This window comes from Arachis hypogaea, chromosome 15, assembly GCF_003086295.3.
Source record: "Arachis hypogaea cultivar Tifrunner chromosome 15, arahy.Tifrunner.gnm2.J5K5, whole genome shotgun sequence".
NCBI lineage: Eukaryota > Viridiplantae > Streptophyta > Magnoliopsida > Fabales > Fabaceae > Arachis > Arachis hypogaea.
In genome coordinates this window covers 63,501,270-63,523,003 of record NC_092050.1, presented here as the reverse complement: position 1 = coordinate 63,523,003, position 21,734 = coordinate 63,501,270, and the positions used below count along the sequence as shown (strand labels likewise).

Genomic DNA, 21,734 nt, shown 5'->3' with positions numbered 1-21,734 from the left:
CATTTGTCTTTGACACAGAGTTTTTGCAGGCCTTCGAGACTCTGAAGGCTAAGCTGGTCACATCACCTGTTATTTCTGCACCAAACTGGACATTACCATTCGAGTTAATGTGTGATGCCAGTGATCATGCTATTGGTATAGTATTAGGACAAAGGCATAACAAGCTTCTACACGTCATATACTATGCCAGCCATGTTCTAAATGACGCGCAGAAGAATTACACAACCACAGAAGAAGAGCTGCTTGCAGTGGTCTATGCCATTGACAAGTTTAGATCCTATTTAGTAGGATCAAAAGTGATTGTGTACACTGACCACGCTGCTCTTAAATATCTACTCATGAGGCAGGATTCAAAACCCGGGCTCATAAGATGGGTGTTGCTTCTACAAGAGTTTGATATAGAAATAAGAGACAGAAAAGGGACAGAGAACCAGGTAGCTGATCACCTGTTCCGGATAGAACCAGTAGCAGGGGCATCCTTCCCTCCTACTGAGATCTCTGAGACCTTTCCGGATGAGCAACTCTTTGCCATTCAGGAAGTACCATGGTTTGCAGACATTGCAAACTATAAAGCTGTGAGATTCATACCCAAGGAGTACAGCAGGCAGCAAACGAAAAAATCAATTTCTGACGCAAAGTACTACTTGTGGGATGAGCCATATCTATTTAAAGATGTGCAGACGGAGTAATCTATAGATGTGTACCTAAAGAAGAGGCACAGAAGATCCTATGGCACTACCATGGATCATAATATGGAGGACATTTCGGAGGTAAGCGAACAGCCACTAAAGTCCTCCAATGTGGCTTCTACTGGCCTACTCTCTATAGAGATTCTCGAGAGTTTGTGCGTAACTGTGACAGTTGCCAGAGAGCTGATAACCTGCCTCATGGTTATGCCATGCCTCAACAAGAGATCTTAGAGATTGAGTTGTTTGATGTATGGGGTATTGACTTTATGGGGCCTTTCCCACCATCATACTCAAACACTTATATTCTGGTGGCAGTAGACTATGTATCTAAATGGGTAGAGGCAATTGTAACACCCACTAATGATACTAAGACAGTGCTGAAGTTCCTCCATAAGCATATCTTCAGTAGGTGGTGCAAGAAATTGTGATCTCCAGGCTCGAACAAATCCTGGTAATGGCTCCAAAGCTTGGTGCTCTGATCTTAATTCATAATTGTCACAACTTCGATACAACTAACCAGCAAGTGCACTGGGTCGTCCAAGTAATACCTTACGTGAGTAAGGGTCGAATCCCACGGAGATTGTTGGTATGAAGCAAGCTATGGTCACCTTGTAAATCTCAGTTAGGTAGATATAAATTGATAATGGAGTTTTTGAATAATAATTAATAAAATAGGGATAGAGGCACTTATGTAATTCATTGGTGAGAATTTCAGATAAGCGAATGGAGATGCTTTTCGTTCCTCTGAACCTCTGCTTTCCTGCTATCTTCATCCAGTCAGTCTTACTCCTTTCCATGGCTGGCTTTATGCAAGGGCATCACCGTTGTTAGTGGCTACATCCCCTCCTCTCAGTGAAAGATATGCTCACATGCTCTGTCACAGCACGGCCAATCATCTGTCGGTTCTCGATCATGCTGGAATAGGATTCACCCTCCTTTTGCGTCTGTCACTAACGCCCAGCACTCGCGAGTTTGAAGCTCGTCACAGTCATTCAATCATTGAATCCTACTCAGAATACCACAGACAAGGTTTAGACCTTCCGGATTCTCTTGAATGCCGCCATCATTCTAGCTTACGCCACGAAGATTCTGGTTAGGAGATCTAAGAGATATTCATTCTAGCTTTATTCATGTAGAACGGAAGTGTTTGTCAGGCACGCGTTCATAAGGGAGAAGGATGATGAGCGTCACACATAATCATCACCTTCATCACGTTCTTGGGTGCGAATGGATATCTTAGAAGAGAAATAAGAAGAATTGAATAGAAAACAGTAGTACTTTGCATTAATCTTTGAGGAACAGCAGAGCTCCACACCTTAATCTATGGAGTGTAGAAACTCTACCGTTGAAAATACATAAGTGAAAGGTCCAGGCATGGCCGAGATGGCCAGCCCCCTAAAACGTGATCAAAGGATCATAAGGTAATCCAAAGATGCCTAATACAATAGTAAGAGGTCCTATTTATAATAAACTAGCTACTAGGGTTTACATGAGTAAGTATTTGATGTATAAATCCACTTCCGGGGCCCACTTGGTGTGTGTTTGGGCTGAGCTTAAGTGTTGCACGTGCAGAGGCCATTTGTGGAGTTGAACGCCAGTTTTTGTGCCAGTTTGGGCGTTCAACTCTGGTTTTGGATCCTTTTCTGGCGCTGGACGCCAGATTTGGGTAGAAAGCTGGCGTTGAACGCCAGTTTACGTCGTCTATTCTTGGCCAAAGTATGGACTATTATATATTTCTGGAAAGCCCTAGATGTCTACTTTCCAACGCAATTGGAAGCGCGCCATTTCGAGTTCTGTAGCTCCAGAAAATCCACTTTGAGTGCAGGGAGGTCAGAATCCAACAGCATCAGCAGTCCTTTTTCAACCTCTGAATCTGATTTTTGCTCAAGTCCCTCAATTTCAGCCAGAAAATACCTGAAATCACAGAAAAACACACAAACTCATAGTAAAGTCCAGAAATGTGAATTTAACACAAAATCTATTAAAAACATCCCTAAAAGTAACTAGATCCTACTAAAAACATACTAAAAACAATGTCAAAAAGCGTATAAATTATCCGCTCATCACAACACCAAACTTAAATTGTTGCTTGTCCCCAAGCAACTGAAAATCAAAATAGGATAAAAAGAATAGAATATACTATAAATTCCAAACTATCAATGAAACAGAGCTTCAATCATATGAGCGGGACTTATAGCTTTTTGCCTCTTGAATAGTTTTGGCATCTCACTTTATCCATTGAGGTTCAGAATGATTGGCATCTATAGGAACTCAGAGTTCAGATAGTGTTATTGATTCTCCTAGTTCAGTATGATGATTCTTGAACACAGCTATTTTATGAGTCTTGGCCGTGGCCCTAAGCACTTTGTTTTCCAGTATTACCACCGGATACATAAATGCCACAGACACATAATTGGGTGAACCTTTTCAGATTGTGACTCAGCTTTGCTAAAGTCCCCAATTAGAGGTGTCCAAGGTTCTTAAGCACACTCTTTTTTTTGCTTTGGACCTTGACTTTAACCGCTCAGTCTCAAGTTTTCACTTGACACCTACACGCCACAAGCACATGGTTAGGGACAACTTGGTTTAGCCGCTTAGACCAGGATTTTATTCCTTTAGGCCCTCCTATCCACTGATGCTCAAAGCCTTGGGATCCTTTTTATTTGCCCTTGCCTTTTGGTTTTAAGGGTTATTGGCTTTTTGCTCTTGCCTCTTGGTTTTTAGAGCTTTTGGCTTTTTCTGCTTGCTTTTTCTTTCTATTTTTTTTTTCGCCTATTTTTTTTTTCTGCAAGCTTTGCTCTTTGCTGCTTTTTCTTGCTTCAAGAATCATTTTTATGATTTTTCAGATTATCAAATAACATGTCTCCTAGTCATCATTCTTTCAAGAGCCAACATATTTAACATTCTTAAACAACAACTTCAAAAGACATATGCACTGTTCAAGCATACATTCAGAAAACAAGAAGCATTATCACCACATCAATACAATTAAACTAAGTTCAAGGATAAATTCAAAACTCATGTACTTCTTGTTCTTTTGAATTAAAACAGTTTTTATTTTAAGAGAGGTGATGGATTCATAGGACATTCATAACTTTAAGACAGAGTTACTAACTACTAATGATCATGTAATGAAGACACAAACATAGATAAGCACATAACATAGAAAATGAAAAACAGAGAAAGTAAGAACAAGGAATGAGTCCACCTTAGTGATGTCCTTGAGCTCTTCTATGTCTCTTCCTTGCCTTGGCTGCTCCTCCTTCATTGCTTTTAGATCTTCTCTGATTTCATGAAGGATGATGGAGTGCTCTTGATGTTCCACCCTTAGTTGCTTCCAATAATTGTGTGGAAGAAAATGTATCCCCTGAGGTATCTCAGGGATCTCTTGATTTGCAGTCAAATGTTCTACCACTGAGCTATAGACCCTTGATGGAAGCTTTTGTCTTCCCTTTCCTCTTTCTAGAGGTTTCTCTGGCCTTAGGTGCCATCAATGGTTATGGAAAAAACAAAAGAGCTATGCTTTTACCACACCAAACTTAGAATGTTGCTCGCCCTCGAGCAAAAGAAGAAAGAATAGAAGAAGAAGAAGAGGATATGGAGGAGATGGATGGAGGTGTGTATTCGGCCATATGGGTGGGATTGGGTGGGAGAGAGATGTTGAATTTTGAAGGTAGTGGTTGTATGGATGTGAGTGGTAAATGGAAAAAAAGAAGGGATGATCATGAATGGAAAGAGAGATGATGAGGTAGGTGGGGATTCTGTGGGGTCCACAGATCTTGAGGTGTCAAGGCATTTACATCCCTGCACCAATTTAGGCATGCAAAATGCCCTTGCACACAACTCTGGGCGTTCAGCGCCAGGTTGGTGCCCATTTTGGGCGTTCAACGCCCCTTTGCTGCCATTTCTGGCGTTGAACGCCAGAACCATGCTTGTTCTGGGCGTTCAGCGCCAGGATGCTCCCATTTTGGGCGTTCAGCGCCAGAACTATGCTCTGTTCTGGCGTTTGAACGCCAGACAGATGCTCCTCCAGGGTGTGATTTTTCTTCTGCTGTTTTTGATTCCGTTTTCAATTTTTATATTTATTTTGTGACTCCACATGATCATGAACCTAAGAAAACATGAAAAACAATAAAAATAAGAATTAGATAAACATTGGGTTGCCTCCCAACAAGCGCTTCTTTAATGTCAATAGCTTGAAGTGAGCTCTCATGGAGCCTCACAGATGTGCAGAGCTTTGTTGAGACTCTCCAACACCAAACTTAGAGTTTGGATATGGGAGTTCAACACCAAACTTAGAGTTTGGTTGTGGCCTCCCAACACCAAACTTAGAGTTTGACTGTGGGGGCTCTAGTTGACTCTGCTTGGAGAGAAGCTTTTTCTGCTTCCTCCCCATGGTTGCAGAGGGAGATCCTTGAGTTTCAAACACAAGGGAGTTCTCATTCCATTGAAGGAATATTTCACCTCTGTCAACATCAATCACAGCTCTTGCTGTGGCCAGGAAAGGTCTTCCTAGGATGATGGATTCATCCTCTTCCTTTCCAGTATCCAGGACTATGAAATCAGCAGGGATGTAAAGGCCTTCAACCTTTACTAACACGTCCTCTACTTGTCCATAAGCCTGTTTTCTAGAGCTGTCTGCCATCTCTAATGAGATTTTAGCAGCTTGCACCCCATAGATTCCCAGTTTCTCTATTACAGAGAGGGGCATGAGGTTTATTCCTGAACCAAGGTCACACAGAGCCTTAAAGATCATGGTGCCTATGGTACAGGGTATTATGAACTTTCCAGGATCCTGTCTCTTCTGAGGCAATGTCAGTTGATCCAGATCACTTAGTTCATTGATGAACAAGGGAGGTTCAACTTCCCAAGTATCAATGCCAAATAATTTGGCATTTAGCTTCATGATTGCACCAAGAAACTTGGCAGTTTTCTCTTCAGTAACATCCTCATTCTCTTCAGAAGAGGAATACTCATCAGAGCTCATGAAGGGCATAAGGAGGTTCAATGGGATCTCTATGGTCTCTAGATGGGCCCCAGAGTCCTTTGGTTCCTCAGAAGGAAGCTCCTTATTGATCACTGGACGTCCCAGGAGGTCTTCCTCCTTGGGATTCACGTCCTCTCCTCTCCTCACAGGTTTGGCCATGGCGCTTATGTCAATGGCCTTGCACTCTCCTTTTGGGTTCTCTTCTGTATTGCTTGGGAGAGTACTAGGAGGGATTTCAGTGATCCTTTTACTCAACTGGCCCACTTGTGCTTCCAGATTTCTAATGGAAGATCTTGTTTCATTCATGAAACTTACAGTGGCCTTAGATAGATCAGAGACTAGATTTGCTAAATTAGAAGCATTTTGTTCAGAGTTCTCTGTCTGTTGCTGAGTGGATGATGGAAAAGGCTTGCTATTGCTAAACCTGTTTCTTCCACCATTATTAAAGCCTTGTTGGGGCTTTTGATCCTTCCATGAGAAATTTGGATGATTTCTCCATGTTGAGTTATAGGTGTTTCCATAAGGTTCACCTAAGTAATTTAACTCTGCTATTGCAGGGTTCTCAGGATCATAGGCTTCTTCTTCAGAAGATGCCTCTTGAGTACTGTTGGATGCAGCTTGCATTCCATGCAGACTCTGAGAAATCATATTGACTTGCTGAGTCAATATTTTGTTCTGAGCCAATATGGCATTCAGAGTATCAACTTCAAGAACTCCCTTCTTCATAGGCGTCCCATTGTTCACAGGATTCTTTTCAGAAGTATACATGAACTGGTTATTTGCAACCATGTCAATGAGTTCTTGAGCTTCTGCAGGCGTTTTCTTTAGGTGAATGGATCCACCTGCAGAAGTGTCCAATGACATCTTTGATAGCTCAGATAAACCATCATAGAATATATCCAGGATGGTCCATTCTGAAAGCATGTCAGAAGGACACTTTTTGGTCAACTGTTTGTATCTTTCCCAAGCTTCATAGAGGGATTCACCTTCTTTCTGTCTGAAGGTTTGAACATCAGCTCTAAGCTTGCTCAGCTTTTGAGGAGGAAAGTACTTGGCTAAGAAAGCTGTGACCAGCTTATCCCAAGAGTTCAGGCTGTCTTTGGGTTGAGAATCCAACCATAATCTAGCTCTGTCTCTTACAGCAAAAGGGAAAAGCATGAGCCTGTAGACTTCAGGATCTACTCCATTAGTCTTAACAGTATCACATATCTGCAAGAATTCAGTTAAGAACTGAAAAGGATCTTCAGATGGAAGTCCATGAAACTTGCAGTTCTGCTGCATCAGAGAAACTAACTGAGGTTTCAGCTCAAATTGTTTGCTCCAATGGCAGGAATGGAGATGCTTCTTCCATGTAAATTGGAATTAGGTGCAGTAAAGTCACCAAGCATCTTCCTTACATTATTATTATTTTCGGCTGCCATCTCCTTTTCCTGTTTGAAAATTTCTGAAAGGTTATCTCTGGATTGTTGTATTTTGGCTTCTCTTAATTTTCTCTTCAGAGTCCTTTCAGGTTTTGGATCTGCTTCCACAAGAATGTTCTTATCCTTGCTCCTGCTCATATGACAAAGAAGAAGGCACAGAAAAGTAATAATAATAATGGAGATCCTTTATACCACAGTATAGGGATTCCTGTGTGAGTGGAAGAAGAGGGGGAGACAAAGAATGTAATATAATGGAAGAAACACAACTGTGAGGATGGAGGAGAGGTGAGATGAGATGTTAGGATATGAATGAATAAATAGAATTAGATGGGGGAGGGATAATTTTCGAAAATTATTTTGAAAAAGAGTTAGTGATTTTCGAAAATGATTTTTGAAAAATGTTAGTAATTTTTCGAAAATTTTTGAAATCAAAAATGAAAAATAGAAATAATTAGTTAATTAAAAAGAAATTTTTGAAAAAGAGGGAAGATATTTTCGAAAATGAGAGAGAGAGAGTTAGTTAGGTGGTTTTGAAAAAGTTAAGAAACAAACAAAAAGTTAGTTAGTTAGTTGAAACAAATTTTGAAAAGATAAGAAGTTAGGAAGTTAGAAAAGATATTTGAAAAGATATTTTTGAAAAAGATAAGATAAGAAGATATTTTTGAAAAGATATGATTGAAATTAGTTTTTGAAAAAAGAGTTGATTTTTAAAATCACAATTAATGACTTGATTCACAAGAAATCACAAGATATGATTCTAGAACTCAAAGTTTGAATCTTTCTTAACAAGCAAGTAACAAACTTCAAATTTTTGAATCAAAACATTAATTGATTATGTTATTTTCGAAAATTTGATTTAAAAATAAGAAAAAGATTTTTGAAAAATATTTTTAGAATTTTCGAAAATAACTAAGAAATTTGAAAAAGATTTGATTTTTGAAAAAGATTTTCAAAAAGATAAGATTTTCAAATTGAAAATTTGATTTGACTCATGAGAAACAACTTGATTTTAAAAATTTTTTAAAAAGTCAACTCAAATTTTCGAATTTGATGAGAGAAAAAGGGAAAGATATTTCTTTGATTTTTTGAATTTTTATGAAAACATGAAAAATATGCAATGCATGAAATTTTTAGATCAAAACAATGAATGCATGCAAGAATGCTATGAATGTCAAGATGAACACCAAGAACACTTTGAATGTCATGATGAACATCAAGAACATATTTTTGAAAAATTTTTAATGCAAAGAAAACATGCAAGACACCAAACTTAGAATTCTTTAATGCTTAGACACTAAGAATTCAAGAATGCATATGATAAACATGAAAAGACACAAAACAAAAATTCATCAAGATCAAACGAGAAGACTTACCAAGAACAACTTGAAGATCATGAAGAACACTATGAATGCATGATATTTTCGAAAAAATGCAAGATGCATATGCAAGTGACACCAAACTTATGATATGACTCAAGACTCAAACAAGAAACAGAAAATATTTTTGATTTTTATGATTTTCTAAATTTTTTGTATTTTTATTTATTATTTTTTTTTTCGAAAATTATTGTGAAAAATAAAAATAAGGATTTCAAAATTTTTAATATGAGTTCCAGGAATCTTGCCATGTTAGTTTTAAAGCTCCAATCAAAGGGTCAGGCATGGCTTAATAGCCAGCCAAGCTTTAGCATATAATTACATGGACTGGAGTGATTAGTTGGATGCCAATCCCAAAGTAGTTTGGGTATGGCTTTACAGCCAGATAGGCTTCAACATGCTTCATGAAACACTAGAATTCATTCTTAAAAATTCTGAAGAAAAATAATATTTTTGAAAACATTTTTTTTTTTTAAAAACAAGTGAGAAAATTTTGAAATATTTTTGAAAAATTTTTGAAAAGAAAACAAAAAGAAAATTACCTAATCTGAGCAACAAGATGAACCGTCAGTTGTCCAAACTCAAACAATCCCCGGCAACGGCGCCAAAAACTTGGTGCACGAAATTGTGATCTCCAGGCTCGAACAAATCCTGGTAATGGCTCCAAAGCTTGGTGCTCTGATCTTAATTCATAATTGTCACAACTTCGATACAACTAACCAGCAAGTGCACTGGGTCGTCCAAGTAATACCTTACGTGAGTAAGGGTCGAATCCCACGGAGATTGTTGGTATGAAGCAAGTTATGGTCACCTTGTAAATCTCAGTTAGGCAGATATAAATTGATAATGGAGTTTTTGAATAATAATTAATAAAATAGGGATAGAGGCACTTATGTAATTCATTGGTGAGAATTTTAGATAAGCGAATGGAGATGCTTTTCGTTCCTCTGAACCTCTGCTTTCCTGCTATCTTCATCCAGTCAGTCTTACTCCTTTCCATGGCTGGCTTTATGCAAGGGCATCACCGTTGTCAGTGGCTACATCCCCTCCTCTCAGTGAAAGATATGCTCACATGCTCTGTCACAGCACGGCCAATCATCTGTCGGTTCTCGATCATGCTGGAATAGGATTCACCCTCCTTTTGCGTCTGTCACTAACGCCCAGCACTCGCGAGTTTGAAGCTCGTCACAGTCATTCAATCATTGAATCCTACTCAGAATACCACAGACAAGGTTTAGACCTTCCGGATTCTCTTGAATGCCGCCATCATTCTAGCTTACGCCACGAAGATTCTGGTTAGGAGATCTAAGAGATATTCATTCTAGCTTTATTCATGTAGAACGGAAGTGTTTGTCAGGCACGCGTTCATAAGGGAGAAGGATGATGAGCGTCACACATAATCATCACCTTCATCACGTTCTTGGGTGCGAATGGATATCTTAGAAGAGAAATAAGAAGAATTGAATAGAAAACAGTAGTACTTTGCATTAATCTTTGAGGAACAGCAGAGCTCCACACCTTAATCTATGGAGTGTAGAAACTCTACCGTTGAAAATACATAAGTGAAAGGTCCAGGCATGGCCGAGATGGCCAGCCCCCTAAAACGTGATCAAAGGATCATAAGGTAATCCAAAGATGCCTAATACAATAGTAAGATGTCCTATTTATAATAAACTAGCTACTAGGGTTTACATGAGTAAGTATTTGATGTATAAATCCACTTCCGGGGCCCACTTGGTGTGTGTTTGGGCTGAGCTTAAGTGTTGCACGTGCAGAGGCCATTTGTGGAGTTGAACGCCAGTTTTTGTGCCAGTTTGGGCGTTCAACTCTGGTTTTGGATCCTTTTCTGGCGCTGGACGCCAGATTTGGGTAGAAAGCTGGCGTTGAACGCCAGTTTACGTCGTCTATTCTTGGCCAAAGTATGGACTATTATATATTGCTGGAAAGCCCTGGATGTCTACTTTCCAACGCAATTGGAAGCGCGCCATTTCGAGTTCTGTAGCTCCAGAAAATCCACTTTGAGTGCAGGAAGGTCAGAATCCAACAGCATCAGCAGTCCTTTTTCAACCTCTGAATCTGATTTTTGCTCAAGTCCCTCAATTTCAGCCAGAAAATACCTGAAATCACAGAAAAACACACAAACTCATAGTAAAGTCCAGAAATGTGAATTTAACACAAAATCTATTAAAAACATCCCTAAAAATAACTAGATCCTACTAAAAACATACTAAAAACAATGTCAAAAAGCGTATAAATTATCCGCTCATCAGTAGGTTTGGTGTGCCTAGAGTACTAATTAGTGATGGGGGCACTCATTTCTGCAATAAACAGCTTTACTCTGCTTTGGTCCGATATGGAATTAGCCACAAAGTGGCAACTCCATATCATCCACAAACAAATGGACAGGCTGAAGTCTCAAATAGAGAACTAAAATGAATCCTGGAACGGACTGTAAGTACCCATAGAAAGGATTGGGCAAGGAGTCTGGATGATGCTCTATGGGCATACAGAACTGCATTCATAATTCCTATAGAGACCTCTCCATACTAGCTTGTGTATGGAAAAGCATGTCACCTGCCAGTGGAACTGGAACACAAGGCCTACTGGGCAACCAGATTCCTAAACCTTGATACCAAGTTAGCTGGAGAAGAAAGATTGCTCTAGTTGAATGAGCTAGAGGAAAAGACTATGGGAGACGACCTAGGATTTATACTCCCAGTATTTTATTCTTAAATCTATGATAACTCTTCTAAATTGATAAGCGGATTTTTGCTGGTTAAGAACTGTACTTGCAACGTATTTCTTATATTAATTTCTTAATCGGCCAATTTTTGCCACGTCAGCTGTGTTCTTCTATGAAGATGATTCACCTCCCTTTGGTGCTATTGATAATACTATACACCTAGAGCTTGCTCTACATCCCCAAACCTAAAAAGTTTGCTTGTCCCCAAGCAAAGAAAACTTGGTCCCCTCTTGGCGTTGAACGCCAGAACTGCTTCCCTTACGGCGTTGAACGCCCAAGCTTTCTTCTCCCTTTTGGCGTTGAACGCCAGTAAGGGGCATCCTCCAGGGTGTTTTGTTTCTCTCCTATGTGTTCCTATTTCTGTTCTAATGGCTACATATGATCACAAACGTTAGAAAAACTAAGAGAATTATGAAAAATAAGAGAAAATAAAATAATATGAAATCAAACTAAAATAACTGAAAGAAAGAAGAAAAGACTATGGGATACTTATGGTTGGGTTGCCTCCCAAAAAGTGTTTCTTTAATGTCATTAGCTTGACACTTGATTGTTGAATTTCTTCCTCTTCTTCCAGTTGGTTAAAAGACATGACTCTATGGGAGAAGAGGAGAAGATTAATCCCTTCAGATTTGAATTCCTCCTAACAAGGTTTCTGGTATTGTTATCAGCTTGATTCTCTTTGTGTGTTAGGGTAGGGGTTGTATTGTTTCTCCATCTCCTATGCAACTTTCTCTTGGGACCTTCCTCCTTGGTGGGTAGTGATTTCCCAATACCAAACGTAGGGTTGATGTCTGGGGAAACTGTATGAGTTTCCACCAAGGGAGGAGGATTCAGTATTGTACTCTGCATGCAAGTACCTCCTTTGTCAGGGGGTCTTGGAGATTTAAAGACCTTGAAAACCATGTGATCCTTATGTAACCTCAGCACCAATTCGCCTCTCTCAGCATCAATGAGATTTCGTCTAATAGAGAGAGACGTTTGCTCCAAAACCTCAGTAAAAGGAACACTGATTTGTAGCTTTTGAAAGACTTCCAAGATATGTGAACAGTGCTCGTCCTTGGTCTCCTTTTAGGGCTTCTGAGGGTGTGGTGCTTCAAGCTCTTGAATAGGTGTCATAGAGAAGGCATGTGACAGTGTAACCTCGGGCTTTTCTGGAGCTTTTCTCTCTTCTGACACTTTAGTAGCTTGTACTTCCTCTATTATGATGGCCTTGCATTCTATGCTTGGGGTAGGCACTGTGTCACTAGGAAGAGTGAGAGGTCTCTTAAGTTTCTTGGGAAGGTTCCTCTGAATAACTACACTGCACTCCTTAGTAAGCACCACTGTATCTACTTCTTTCCAATCCCTCTTGTTATTCAGTATTTCCTTCATGAACATAGCATATGAAGGCATTATTCAGAGCCTCTACAAAGGAGATTTTGATCTCCAGCTTCTTGAAAACTTCTAAGAACTTGGCGAATTAATTAGCTTTTTCTGCTTTTTGGAGTCTTTGAGGGCGTGGTAACTTGGCCTTGTACTCAAGGGCCATGAGTGGTGCAGGGTAAGCACCCCTAGGGACTGAGGAAGGGTGGTCAAACTATCTAGGGGAGGTGTCTCCCGAATTGATGTGTCTGTTGTCCCCCCTTTCTGGGCGTTGAACGCCCTTAGTGATTCCTTATTGGCATTCAACGCCAGGGTTTCTCCCTTCTGGGCGTTGGACACCCTTGTTATCCCTATATGGTGTTCAGGGCCCTTAATGGTGCTTTGAGTTGTAGCTTGTTCATCTTCTGCCATTTCCTCTTCCCCCTGCTTCCCACTGTTCTGGGGCTGGTTGTTCAGGTTCCTTCCACTCCTCAATTGGATGGCTTAGCACTCTTCTCTTATCTATTCAAACAAATGCTATTTAGTCTGGTTTAATCGTGCTTCTATATTCTTGTTGGAGGTTTGGGTCTCCTGCAACACTTCTTGCAAACTTAGTAACTATTGTGTGAGGGAATGTTGCTGTTGGGTTAATGATTCACTTTGTTCCGGAGGGTTAGATTCATTAGACACTGTCTTGACCTCTCCTTTCATTGAAGTCTCACCAGATGAGTATAGATGCTGGTTGTTAGCGACTGTCTCAATGAGTTCTTGAGCTTCTTCAATTGTCTTCTTCATGTGTTTTGAACCACCAGCAAAGTTATCCAGGGACATCTTGGCATGTCTGTGAGTCCATAATAGAAAATATCCAACTTAACCCAATCTAAAAACATTTCCGTCGGGCATTTTCTAAGCATCAGCTTGTACCTCTCCTAAGCATCATAGAGGGACTCGCTTTCTCCTTGCTTAAAGGTCTGGATATCTATCCCAAGTGTTCAAACTCCCCTTGGACTGGTTGCAAAGCCAATTCTTTGCTTGGTCCCTTACAGCAAATGGGAAAAGCATCAGCCAGTAGACTTCAAGATTTACTCCATTGGTCTTTACAGTATCACAGATCTACAGGAAGTTAGAGACGAATTTATTGGGGTCTTCCTGTGGGAGTCCATGAAACTGACAATTTTGTTGCACTAGGAAGATCAGCTCTGGGTTGAGCTCAAAAGGATATACTCCAATAGGAGGTATACTAATGCTGCTTCCATAGAGATCAGGGTTGAGAGTTGAGAAAAATCCTAGGGTTCTTCTGAGTTGCGCACCTCCATCTAGATACATAGTGATTCTAGTGTTCCTGCACAGTCAAGAAACAAAGAAAGGTGGGGAGTCTCTATGTCAAAATCTAGAGAACTCCCAGTGAGATACCCAAAAGATAATTTTTTTTAAAAGAAATTCTGAATATAAATAAATAAGAAAAAATAGAAAAATAATAATTAGAAATTTCGAAAATTAAAAAGAAAAAGTCAATTAAAGATTTTGAATTTCAAAATTAAAGAAGGAAAAACTAACAAAATGCTAAACTTTTAAAATTTGAATTTTAAAATAAAGATAGGATATAAAAATTTAAGAATCAAGGGAAAAAGATAAGATAAAGATCAAAGATTAAGATAAGATATGATTTAAAAAAATTTTAGAAAGAAAATTAATTAAAAAGAAAAAGAGAAAATTTGAAACTTTTATAATTTAAAAAGAAGAACGAAATATTAAAAGACATTAGACTTTTAAAATTGAAATAAGATAAAGTAAGATTTGATTTTGAAAATTTTTGAAAATTAAAAAGAAAGAGTCAATCAAAGATTTTAAAATTTAAATTCGGAAAGAAAAAGTCAAACAAGATAAGATTAGATTTTAAAAATTTAAGACAGAATATTTGATTTGAAAAATTTTGAAATTAATAAGAGAAAGTCAAAGAAAGATTTTGAAATTCAAATTTTAAAGAAAGAAAAATTGTAACACCCTACCATAGAGAGTCTTATACTTAAGTCATAATTCAGAGACGATAAGGTATTACGACCTCTAAAAATTAAAATTTAGTACATATAGTAGTGTGAATAAAGATTATAACTAGGAGACTTTGAAGAGAAGAGGTAAAACAAAATCGCAACTCGAAAGCGCAACACTCCGATCGAAAACGTGATGAACAAGGATAAACCAACGCAAGATTATATATACAAAGGAGTGCCAAAAATAGGAATATCAAAACTCAAAATCTGGTTGCAAAGTTAACCAGTCCGAGCATAGCAATATATACAAGTAAATAAAATAGGAAACCCCAAAGGAAACCCAAAGGGACATAAATACAAGAAAACCTATCCTCCAAAATTCCCTCTAAGAGGAGTCATCACAGTTTGTATTATTTAATGAAGATAAAAGTATCCAAGCAAAACATATAAACCAAAATAGAGTCCGAAGAACAAAGGATCTTTGCTAATCCAGAAGTCTCCAGTATGCCTCAGTGAGAAACCTCACGTCCTACATCTGAAAACCACAAAATCCGCTTGGGTGAGAACCAGAGGTTCTTAGCATGGTAACAGTTCCCACATATTTAACATGTAATATCAGAGGAAAGCCGAAGGCAATCCTAGAACTTCCATCAGATAAATCAGAGCTTATAAACAAACTAAACCAAAAATGGCAACTGACTAAAGATTCTTCAATCTAACTAATACTTCCCGTTCCAAATCCTTCAAACCTCCCAACCACCAACAGGAGTATAATATGGCAAACACAGTTATATCAGACAAGAGATATACAAATAGGAACAGATAAGGCATTTAGACAATTCGCAGGTAATATACAGTCAAATAGGCAATCTCAAACAATTCACATAATATCCATATGATGAATGTCTGTCCCTAATGGCTGATGATATCATCTGTCGGTTATATAGCCAACCCGACAAGTCCTGGTAGCTAACCATTGGACTGTCCCTCTATCGCGCATCCCCAACTCGAGTTATACTTGATCATCATCGTGATCATAAACATAATCCATATCCAACACCCTCACTGGTGTATATTCACGGGGGAGAGCTCATCCGGAACTTTCACAGTGTCCGGCCACCCTTACGACATAGGGTCAATAGAGTATCGAGTCTCCACCTGGAGCACATGGTGGCTAGCCACTACTTTCTTCCAGAAAAACTCGTGTCTCAAATAGTGGAATTGCAACATTCACATTTCATTCAATAGCATATATGCATTTCATACTCAGCCATAATTCAATAATGGCACCGCCATAACACGGCAATAACTCAGCCATCCGGCTCATGGTTAAATCCATAACCAGCCAATTCATAACAATTACAGCCCTTAGGCTCATGGCACATACAACACTTCTACTGCCATCCTCCGCATCTCATATAGTCATCTTTAATCCTCATTAATCATTCATTTTTCCTTTGCTTCACTCGTAAGTTATCACATTCCATACCTCCTTTTCTTATTGCTAGGCATATCATAATGATTTAAGACATAAGTGGTGAGATCGGAGGCTTAGAAGTATGAAATTTGGCTTTGCAAACTCAAAAATAAACTTTGGGATGAAAACAGGGCCACGCGTACGCGTCCTCCACGCCCACGTGTGGGTGGCCAAAAAGTTCATCGACGCGTATGTGTCCCCCACGCGTACACGTGCATGGGAAAACAGTCACGGGATGCCTACGCATCAGCCACGCATACGCGTGGGTGCATTTGTGCCCCACGCACAAATATGGCGCACTGTTCACGCAACTCTCGGGAATTTTGGCTGGGCAATCATTTTAGCACATCGATGTGTACGCGTGAGCCACGTGCACGCGTAGATGGCGTTTTTCTGAAAAATGACACATACGCGTCAAGCACGCCTACGCGTAGGGGGTCATTCTACCAAAAATTTTTCAAAGTTAAAAGCTGCAGAATTCACACATTAAACCCCCAATCTTCCAAGGTACATAACTCCTCCATTTTAAATCATTTTTCGCCCGTTCTTTGAACGGTATAACCACCCCGAATCCAATTTTAGTTTTAAATAGATTTGGCACAAAACGGATATTCAGAGTTCAAGTTACATCCCATCAAAGTATGCCCAAAAACCACATTTGTATTCGAAACCACAGTGCCATTTTCAAAACATCCCAATTCCAACCCTTTTCAAAATCAAGGAAAGTATGCCAAAAATCAACTCAAGCCTCTTCAACTCATACATTAGCATATTTGACACATTACAAGCCAACCTCTCACCATTTCATTCCATCTCAAATAATTAGCCTAATATTAAATACATTAACATGACATATACCCTTCCTCATCACAATTTCTAATCACATCATTACCAATTAACCAACATTACACATAATCACTACCATGCTCACTCTCACATGGTTCCATCCATAATTCAACCTCAATCATTCATCAAGCATATATCATAACATGCATTTTTCTCATATATCACACCATCAAGGCATCAATATTCATAATCACATATATGACTACATCATATATCTCAAGCATTCAACAACATCAACAATTCAATGCCTATCTTAGGGCCTCTAGCCTAAGTTTTTCCTACCACATTACATTTTAGATACGAGAAACCGAGACAATACCTTAGCCGATTTCCCAAGCTCAACCGGAGCACTTCCAAATCACTTGTCTACAAGCTCTCAAGGTCTCAACACCTCCAAGAACAAATTTTTACACACCAAGCCCTTTCTTAAGCTTTCCAAAAATCTCAATGAAGCTCCAATATTCACAAACACACTACCTAAGCCACGATATCACACCAAAATACAATAGCTCAATACCCACAACCACAAATTCAATATTTTCACTAGAGTTTGGAATTTCTTACCTTATCCAAGGACCAAGGGAGCTAGAACAAGCCTTCCCCTCAATCTAATGTGATCCTATAACACAAAGGAGCTCAAAACCTCAACATTTTTGCCCATGAAACTCGAAAATAGGGGCTGAGATTCGAAGGAGAAAACTTGACTTACCTCAAGATTGATTGTATGAGTTTTGTAGAGCTCTCTGCGATGAACGCGTGGCCGCAAACAGTGCGGCAATCGGCTCTAGATCAAAAGTTATGGTGGTTTGAAGATCAACCAAGGGAGAGAACTTGAGAGAGTGTTCTTCCCCCCTCTACCACCATTTTCAGCGTGAGAGTGTTGTGAGGAGAGAGAGTGCTGAAAATTAGGATTTTGGTTTAGTTAGGCTGGGCCAAGGGCCCACTATGATTTTGGTTGGCCCGGTTTGGCCCGTTCGGTCTAATCTTGGTCCGATTTCTGCAAAATTGGTACCGAAATTCTCGTCTTAATCTCCTCTATCATGTTTAGCCATAAAAATCACATTTTTGGCTTTCTAGAATAAATTCTCATTTACGGGTTCATTAGCTGTTAATTAACCGGGTTTTCATTCTACCCACCTAATTAGGAATTTTGCCCACAAAATTCAAATTCAATTACCTGAGAATAAGTGCGGATAATCCATTTGCATCTCTGACTCAAGCTCCCAAGTGTGTTCCTCAACACCACCTCGACTCCATGCCACTTTGACTAATGAAACCTCTTTTCCACGCAACCGTTTGATACTAGTGTCATCAATTCTGACTGGAGTCACTGGAAGCGTCAAATCTTCTCTTAACTGAACCAATCCAGGTTCTAACACATGGCAAGTATCAGGAGTGTACTTTCGAAGCTGCGACACGTGAAACACGTCGTGCATGTTCGAAAGATGAGGTGGTAGAGTCACCCGATACGCCACCGGTCCAACACTCTTCAGGATCTGAAATGGGCCAATGTATCGAGGATTCAACTTCTTTGCTTTAATCACCCTACCTACTCCCTTGGTTGGAGTAACTTTAAGGAAAACATGGTCTCCTTCCTCAAATTCCAAGGGCTTTCGCCTCTGATCGGCGTAACTCTTTCGGCGACTCTGCTCCGTAAGCATCCTATCTTGGAGTTTCTTGACTTGTTCAGTAGTCTCAGCTATCATCTTCGGTCCCAACAAGCCTTTCTCTCCCGCTTCATACCAGCACAGCGGAGATTGACATTTCCTCCCATATAAAGCCTCATACGGAGCCATTCCGATGCTCGCATGGTAGCTATTATTGAATGCAAATTCCACTAACGGCATATACCGATCCCAACTTGCCGGTTGGTCCAAAACACAAGCCCTCAACATATTCTCCAGTATTTGGATCGTCCTCTCAGATTGACCATCTGTCTGAGGATGGTAAGCCGTACTCAAGCTTAGTCGGGTTCCGAAAGCTTTCTGAAATGCACCCCAAAACCTCGAAGTGAAGCGAGGATCTCTATCAGAGATTATAGTAGCCGGTACACCATGAAGTCTCACAATCTCTTTTTATGTACAACCGTGCGAGCTCCTCAAGGGTGTAAGTCATCCGAATGGGTAAAAAGTGAGCTGACTTCGTTAGTCGGTCCACAATTACCCAGACAGCATCAAAACCGGCCCTAGTCCTTGGCAATCCCGACATAAAGTCCATCGCAATGCTTTCCCATTTCCATTGTGGAACCTCTAAAGGTTGCAACGTCCCGGAAGGTCTTTGATGTTCAATCTTTACCTTTTGACAAGTTAAGCACTTCGAGACATACTCCGCCACGTCATTCTTCATACCCGGCCACCAAAACATTACCTTTAAATCATGGTACATCTTAGTACTTCCCGGGTGAAAAGAAAATCCGCTCTTGTGTGCTTCTTTTAGGATATCTTGCCTCAAAGTGCCAACATCCGGTACAATGATCCTATCCTTGAATCTCCATAGTCCATCCTTATCCTTCGACACTCTCCACCGTTTCCCTTGCTCAATAGCTGGTAACACCTTCCATAACGCATCATCATCTTCATGAGCCTTTAGGAGTTCGGATTTAAAGTCACTTGAGATCTCTAATCGACTCAAACATAGGGTTCCAGATACTTCCTGAGCACCAATTTTTAGGCTCGAGAATCCCTTGAGTAACTTCTCTTCTTGAAGCATCATCCAAGCCGCATACAACGACTTCCGACTTAACGCATCCGCCACTACATTCGCTTTTCCCGGATGGTAATTCAACTCAAATTCGTAGTCCTTCAATAATTCCATCCACCTTCTCTGTCGCATATTGAGCTCTTTCTGATCAAAGAGGTATTTCAAGCTCTTGTGATCAGAGAAAACTTGGAACTTAACCCCATAGAGATAATGCCTCCACACCTTCAAGGCAAATACAACCGCAGCAAGTTCCAAATCGTGCGTAGGGTAGTTAACTTCGTGTGGTCTCAACTGCCGTGAGGCATATGCCACTACATTATGATGCTGCATTAGCATGCACCCCAGACCCTTTAGTGAGGCATCACAGTACACCTCAAATGGTTCGTTCGTCTCAGGTAACACCAACACAGATGCGGTGGTCAACTTTTTCTTCAACGCCTGAAAGCTTTCCTCACACTCAGGAGTCCAAACAAATTGCGCATCCTTGCGGGTTAACTTTGTCAATGGCAAAGCTATTTGCGAAAAGCCCTTGATAAATCTCTGGTAGTAGCCAGCTAAGCCTAGAAAACTCCTCATCTCAGTTACCGTGGTTGGTTGCTTCTATTCCATCACTGCCTCCACCTTGGATGGATCAACTATTATCCCCTGTTTACTCACTACATGCCCCAAAAACTTCACCTCACTCTTCCAGAATTCATATTTAGACAGTTTCGCATAAAGTTTCTTTTCTTCAATATCTACAACACGGTCCTCAAGTGTTCCGCATGCTCCTCTTTGGTCTTGGAATAAATTGGTATGTCATCAATGAAGACAACAACGAATTTATCCAGAAATGGACGGAAGACTCTATTCATATAATCCATAAACACCGCAGGAGTGTTTGTCAACCCAAAAGACATTACAGTGTACTCGTAATGACCATAACGTGTCCTAAAAGAGGTCTTAGGGATATCCTCTCCCCTCACCCTTATCTGGTGATAACCGGATCGTAAATCGATCTTGGAAAAAACCCCAGCTCCTTGTAACTGATCCATGAGATCATCAATTCTCGGCAACGGGTACTTATTCTTTATTATGACCTTATTCAGCTGCTTGTAATCCACACAGAGTTGCATACTCCCCTCATTCTTCTTTACCAGTAGCATTGGTGCACCCCACGGAGAAACACTTGGTCGGATAAAGTTATTACATAGCAGATCCTCCAACTGAGACTTTAGCCCGGCCATTTCCAGTGGTGACATCCTATAAGGAGCACTCGAGATTGGTCCAGCCCCAGGCACCAACTCGATAGCAAACTCAACCTCTCGGTTAGGTGGAAATTCATCAATATCATCGGGAAACACTTCTGGAAACTCACACACCACTGGAATTTGTTCCAATCTTTTATCATCACCCGAAACACCCGCGGTCAACAACAGAATACCCTAACATTCGGTCCCAGAGCAATTCACCATCATAGAATTCAAGTAGTAACTATTCGCCACAACCGGCCCTTCCGTATCTTCTGGCACGAAACACACTATTTTTGTAGAACAGTCGAGCAGGACATGGTTCTTAGATAACCAGTCCAATCCTAAGATGAGATCAAGACTGATCATCGGCAAGCAGATTAAATTATGGACAAAATCACGCTGCTTGAACCGAAAGAAAACTTGCGGGCATCCTAGCCTAGTTATCATGGCTTCATGAGTGGCATTGTACACTTTTAGGTCATAACCTAAGACTATAATCTTCAATCCTAACTCATAAGCTTTTTCAAATGCAATGAATGAGTGCGATGGTCCCAAATCAAATAAAGCATTTAAAGTTTGACCAGCCATTTTACAGTTACCTCGAATAAGTGCCTCAGATCCCTCAGCACCTATAGCTGAAGTGGTGAACACCCAACCAGTCTGCTGTGCTTTTCCTGCACCTTGCTTTTGCTTCTCTAGGCAGTTTGGGGCCTTATGTCCTGCCTTGCCACAAGAATAGCACAAACCCCACCCGGCCTTTCACGGGGCTCCCAGAGGGTGACTTCTGCACTTAGCACATGCTTGCTCACTCTGAGGCTGCTTCCCAAATCTCTTTCCTTGGGAGTTGTTGTTGTTGGACTTCGTGAATGAGCCTCCCCGCTTGAAAAGCGGACCTCTAGGTGCAAGGTTCTTCCTTCGGTTCTGTGGGAAT

General features: G+C 40.2%; 1 non-coding gene across 1 annotated transcript; it reads left to right on the top strand.

Annotated features, from left to right (window-relative positions):
* Positions 1–6,594: 6,594 nt before the first annotated feature.
* Positions 6,595–6,702, top strand: LOC112752489 (small nucleolar RNA R71). Its single transcript, XR_003176924.1, has one exon. It is a non-coding gene; the product is annotated as a small nucleolar RNA R71 (small nucleolar RNA).
* The last annotated feature ends 15,032 nt before the right edge of the window (positions 6,703–21,734 follow it).